This window comes from Bos taurus, chromosome 19, assembly GCF_002263795.3.
Source record: "Bos taurus isolate L1 Dominette 01449 registration number 42190680 breed Hereford chromosome 19, ARS-UCD2.0, whole genome shotgun sequence".
In the NCBI taxonomy this organism is placed as follows: Eukaryota; Metazoa; Chordata; class Mammalia; order Artiodactyla; family Bovidae; genus Bos; species Bos taurus.
The window spans coordinates 43,622,352-43,627,775 of NC_037346.1; the positions used below are offsets into that span (position 1 = coordinate 43,622,352).

The 5,424-nt window shown below is 47.5% G+C and overlaps 1 long non-coding RNA gene across 1 annotated transcript; it reads left to right on the plus strand.

Annotated features, from left to right (window-relative positions):
* The first annotated feature begins 2,001 nt into the window (after positions 1–2,001).
* On the plus strand, positions 2,002–5,148 carry LOC132342987 (uncharacterized). Its single transcript, XR_009491617.1, has 2 exons — positions 2,002–2,418; positions 4,749–5,148. It is a non-coding gene; the product is annotated as an uncharacterized lncRNA (long non-coding RNA).
* Positions 5,149–5,424: the final 276 nt, after the last annotated feature.

Genomic DNA, 5,424 nt, shown 5'->3' on the forward strand with positions numbered 1-5,424 from the left:
ACAACTGCGAAGTGCTAGGTCCCATTGGGCTCTACAACATGAACATAGACTGGGGCCTCACAATTCTCATATCCAGCAGGAGACAAACATTAAACAATTATTTAATGCATGCACTTTGAGTGAGAAGTGCGGGGTGTCCTGAGAGGTGGGCAGAGATTTGTTTCATCCTCATAAAATCCTTCTGAAGTGGCTACTATCATTTCTCTTTTGCAAAAGGAGGCTAAGCCTCAAAGAGATTAAGTGACCCCCAAGGCTACTCAGCAAAGGAGATATCAGACTGAAGAGAAGCCTGAGTAAAGTGCAGCCAGAAAAGTAAAGCCCTCAAGTGCAGCCAGAAAAGCACAGGCACAGATGACCAAGGCAACTGGCTAAGTGGGAGAGATCTGGGCCAGTGCCCTCAGACTGGCAACCCCTAAAGGAACAGCAATAACCCTGGGAAGGCAGGGGTGCCTCTGAAGCCAGCAGAGTCACTCCCATCTTCCCAACAGGAGGTGGTCTTCTACCGTGAAGGATGGACAGGGGCTCCTAAATCACCTTCAAGTTCCTGGGCAGCCACACTCATCACCTGTTAAATGGGGCAGGAATGGCCAGCTGAGGTATCACCATCCAGAGGCAACAACTGGGACCACTAACCCATGTCTTATTATCAAGAGATCAGGAGCCAAGGGAGAAGAATTGGAAGATGACACTAGAACACCCAGAATCTCCTGGAGATACCGTGTGTGCTCAGTCATGTCCTATTCTTTGAAACCCCATGGCTCATAGCCTGCCAGGCTCCTGTTCATGGGGTTCTCCAGGTGAGAAAACTGGAGTGGGTTGCCATTTCCTCCTCCAGGGGATCTTCTAGACCCAGGGATCAAACCCACATCTCTTGCGTCTCCTGCATTTGCAGGTAGATTCTTTACCACTGCACCACCCGGGAAGCCTGGAGTTGCATAAAGAAGTGAGTTCCATTCCCTGGGGTATGGAAGAAGCATCTGGAGAACAGATCAAATGTTTGGCTCCCCATCCCTGCCCTTGCCGCTACTGAGAGATTTGAATTCAGTAGGCCTGGAGGGAAGCCCAGGCATCTAGATTTAAGTTCCTCCTGGTGTTCTGATGCACAGCACACATACCCCAGCATTTGGGAACCACTGCCTTAGAGAATACTCTCCTGTGCCCTCGGCAGACAGAAGAGAAAACTGAAGCCAGAGAAGGGATCATCAGCACAGGCTTAAGGCTTCCCTCCGCTGGAGAGGGCAGATGGGAGGGTCTTGTATGGACATTTAGCCTGTGCCTCTGCCTCTGCCCCCGCCCCAACTCCAGCTTTGTCAGATTTCAGGGGGAATCCTGTCTTCCTCCTTTCATTGAAAGGGGAGCTTAAAATCATGGGCAGGGGACTCAGACTGGCTGGGTGTGAGTCCCAACTCTGCTACTTCCCAGCAGTGGGACCCAGTAGCTTTGAAAAATAATCAGCAGACTATTTTTGAAATATATTCTGAGATGAATTTTTAATAAAGCCCTTAGAATACTCAAAGAACAGGGAGAACTAGGACACTCAAAGATGCATGCAGGTGATTAAGCAAATAAAACATTAGACAAATTGGTTTCAAGATAATGATCCCCCTCTATTCATGATATTGGGCAAATTACTGATCCCTTCCAAACTTCAGTTTCCCCACCTGTAAAATGAGGTTAAGAAAACCTATTTCACAGTTTTGTTGTAAAAACATTGTAAGGAGATAAATGCCAGGTAAATAGTAAACGTTCAATAAATTCGACTTCCTTCCCTTCCTGAGCTTTCGGACCACACAGAGGCTGCCCCTGCCCTTGACTTTGGCTTTAAGGAGCCTGTGGTCACAGAGGATTTCACACTGGAAGTACATGTGTTCCAAATTGACACCTAACTGTATATTTTCTGGTGTAAACTATACGTCAACTCTAACTTTAGCCTGGGGGAGCGTTATTATTTGTTTCTCTTTCATGAAAGCTGTAATAGAGGGAGAGAAAACCCTGCCTCATACATTCCAGTTTCTAAAATACACAGTTTTCTGGGATATTATTTAAGTCTATTTTAGCTCTGGAGTCTCACCATCTCAGTGGGGTGTTTATTTAAGATTTGGGTGGGCTCTGGAAAGGCCTGGAATGTCTCAAAGGTGGGGAAGAGATTCTTTCCATTCACCGACTAGCAGAGTCTGGGGTCTCTGCCAGTTCTAGAAGATTCTAGAAGCTTCCCTAACATCAGCTGACCGATCCCAGCAGAGGGGCTGAACTGACACAGATTCCTACTTCTCATGGCCTGAAACTTTGACATGACCTGGGCTTCTTCCTGTCTTTTCCAACTTCTGCTTTGGCTGGAGGCTCCAGCTTCCTCCCCTTCTTATGATGGACATAGGGCCTGGCTGGGCCTCCAGAAGGATGAACACCATCGGCCAAATGGTCAGTGTCTACCTCCCTCTACCTATTTCCTGCCCTCCAGTGCTGTTCTTGGGTCAAGATCATCCCTGGCACTCAATGGCAGGTCCCTAAGAAGGTCCCGCCCTGCTAAACATCCTCCCTAGAGGACTTTTCTTCCTGACCTGTGGCCAGTGCTGTCCTTAGCAGTGGAGGCTGGAATGGGGTGGCATGCTGGGGTTCTTCCCACTTGTTCTGGTTCTGGAATGCCACACGAGGGTTCTCCAACTTCAGCGTGCAGAAGAATCAAGTGTGCTTTTATTTTGTTTATTTGGCTGTGCCACCAGCTAATGGTGGGATCTTAGTTCCCCAACCAGGGACTGAACACAGGCCATGGCAGTGAAAGTTCTGCATCCTAACCAATGAACCACCAGGGGAAGTGTACTCTTAAAAGCACCCCGAGGGATTCTGATGCAAGTAGACATTTGGAGAAACACTGATTGATAAAGTTGCTAGAAAGATGTTCCAAGTTTCTGGGTGTCTTTGAATTGTTCAAAGTGAAAACCAAGTAGGCACCCTTTACGAAGGCAGACTGGAGGATAGAAGAGCTGTTCCCAAGGAGGTTGGGCCTCTGAGCTCATTAACAGTAGCAGCCAGGGACTTGCCTGACCATCCCATGGTTAGCATTCCAAATGTCCACTGCAGGGGCTGCAGGTTCGATCCCTGGTCAGGAAACTAAGATCCCACATGCTGCACGGTTTGAGGGGGCCTCCCCGCACCAAAAAGAAAACAAAAGAGCAGCTGACTCAGAACAGCACTGAGGGCCAGGCACTGTTCTCTGTGCTCGTGAACCACAGCCCCATGACGAAGGTGCTGCTCTTGTCCTCATTGTATATGTGAGGAAACAGGCACAGAGAGGTTGAGAGCTGTACACAAGGGCGCACAGCTCCCCAGGGGCCCACAGACACCAGCAGTCTGGCCTCAGAATCCCTGCTCTTCCCCACACTCCAGAACCAACTCAGGAGCCAGTGCCTCTACTTCAAGAAGGGCAGTTCGGACCCTGCAGGAGGGTGAGAGGGCGAGGGCAAGCAGAGCCCGGGTAGGTGACGAGGAGGACTGTGTGGCTGCGCAGAGATTGGGAACGTTTCAAGACCAGGAGATGTAGTTGGCAGAGTAGTTCCCCTCCCTCAGAGGTCCACATCTTAATGCCTGGAACCTGTGAATATGTTACCTTCCATAGCGAAAGGGACTTACAGATGTGAGGAAGGATCTAGAAATATGGAGAGCATCCTGGGTTATCCAGGGAGCCCAAAGTGACCACAAGGTCCTTGAGTGTGTGGAAGAGGGAAGCAGAAGGGTGAGAGTCAAGGGTTGCAGTGTGAGAAATCTCAGACGGCCATTGCTGACTTTGAAGGGGCCACGAGTCAAGGAACATAGGCCACCTCTAGAAGCTGCAAAGGGCAAGCAAAGTGTTCACCTGCAGATAGGAATACAGCCTCGCTGGCACTTTTTAAAATTTTTATTTATTTATTTTTTCATTAATTGATTCAATTTATTTATTTATTTGTGCCTGTGCACGGGCTTTCTCTAGTTGTGGCGTGCAGGCTTCTCACTGCGGCAGTTTCTGTTGTTGCGGAGCATAGGCTCAGTAGTCGTGGCGCACAGGCTTAGTTGCTCCAAAGCATGCGAAATCTTCCCAGACCAGGAATGGAACCCAGGTCCCTGCATTGGCAGGCGGATTCTTAACCATTGGACCACCGGGGAAGTTCCCCTGCTGGTATCCTGATCCATTGTAGACTCTGACCCCCAGAACTGTAAGGTTATAGATTTGTGTTATTTTACTCCACTAACTTTGTTACAACAGCCTTGGGAAACTAATAACAGGAAGAAAAGGAGCTGTTAAGAGAGATTTAGCACTTTGCTTTGAACAGTGGCTGAAAATAGACGAGAAAACAGGAAGATGATACCCTAGAATGCAAAGAGGGAGAGACAGTCTCCCCCAGGACTGGAAAAGAGTGGGGCTTCCAAACAACTCTGAGGAGTTTGTTTTATAATGCCTTTCAAGAGAGAGTAGAAATAAATTTCTGTGCTGTGTCTTCATATAGAATACTTCTTGGGGAAGATTTATAATGAGTCATTTGTATGTTTTATGAATACTTACCTCTCTTGGTCTTCCAAATATCTGTTGGAAACCTGGGGTTGAAATCTCATTTAAAAGCTGACATCATTTACCTGGCACATTCTTTAAAATGTACACAAAATACCTAGGAAGACTTCATCATGACAGTTAACTGCAATTAATTGCTAATATGCAATGAGTGTTTGCTCTTTGCCAGATGCTGTTCCAGGCACTTTACGTATATGTTTCATTTTAGTTTTTAAAATGAAGGTTTATGAGAAGATGAACGACAGGATGAGTAACTGGGATTCTGGAAGAATAATCCAGCAGCAATGAAGACTGGCTACCGTCCCTGACTCCAAGGGCCCCTGGGCCATTCAGTTTCAACCATGACCTGTAATCCTGGGCACCAAAGATGAGAAAGAGCAGCCAGAGAGCATCCCTCATATATTGGTAGGATTGAAGCCATCTCAAAGTAGGCAGCCAAGGAGCTGCAGAAAATATTCCTTCCGGGAACCAAAGGTCAGTTGGTTCTTCCTGGTTTACCCTCTGCAGACAATCAAGCATCTGGAGCCCCTTTTCTAAAGCTTCCTGTGCTCTCCAGCTTTTCTTTCCAGCAATAAACACTGGGAAATTGTATTTCGACGTTTCTTGAACACCCCCGGTGCTGCGTGCTCTTTCTCTCTGGATCTGATTTAGCCTTCACTGAAGCCCTACCTGGGGTGATGACTTAATCCCTGGGCTGCCTGACTGGAGCCATGAAGTTCAGATGGATTTTGCAAGACAAAAACCTAAATCTATTTTGTGGTCGCCGATACACATTCTGACTTTACCACATCCGCGGTCATTCCAACCACAAACACAAAAGGCGCTATAAATTCTTTTCCATGCGGTATTTGATTGTCTCTGGTATTACTCACTTCTTGATAAGT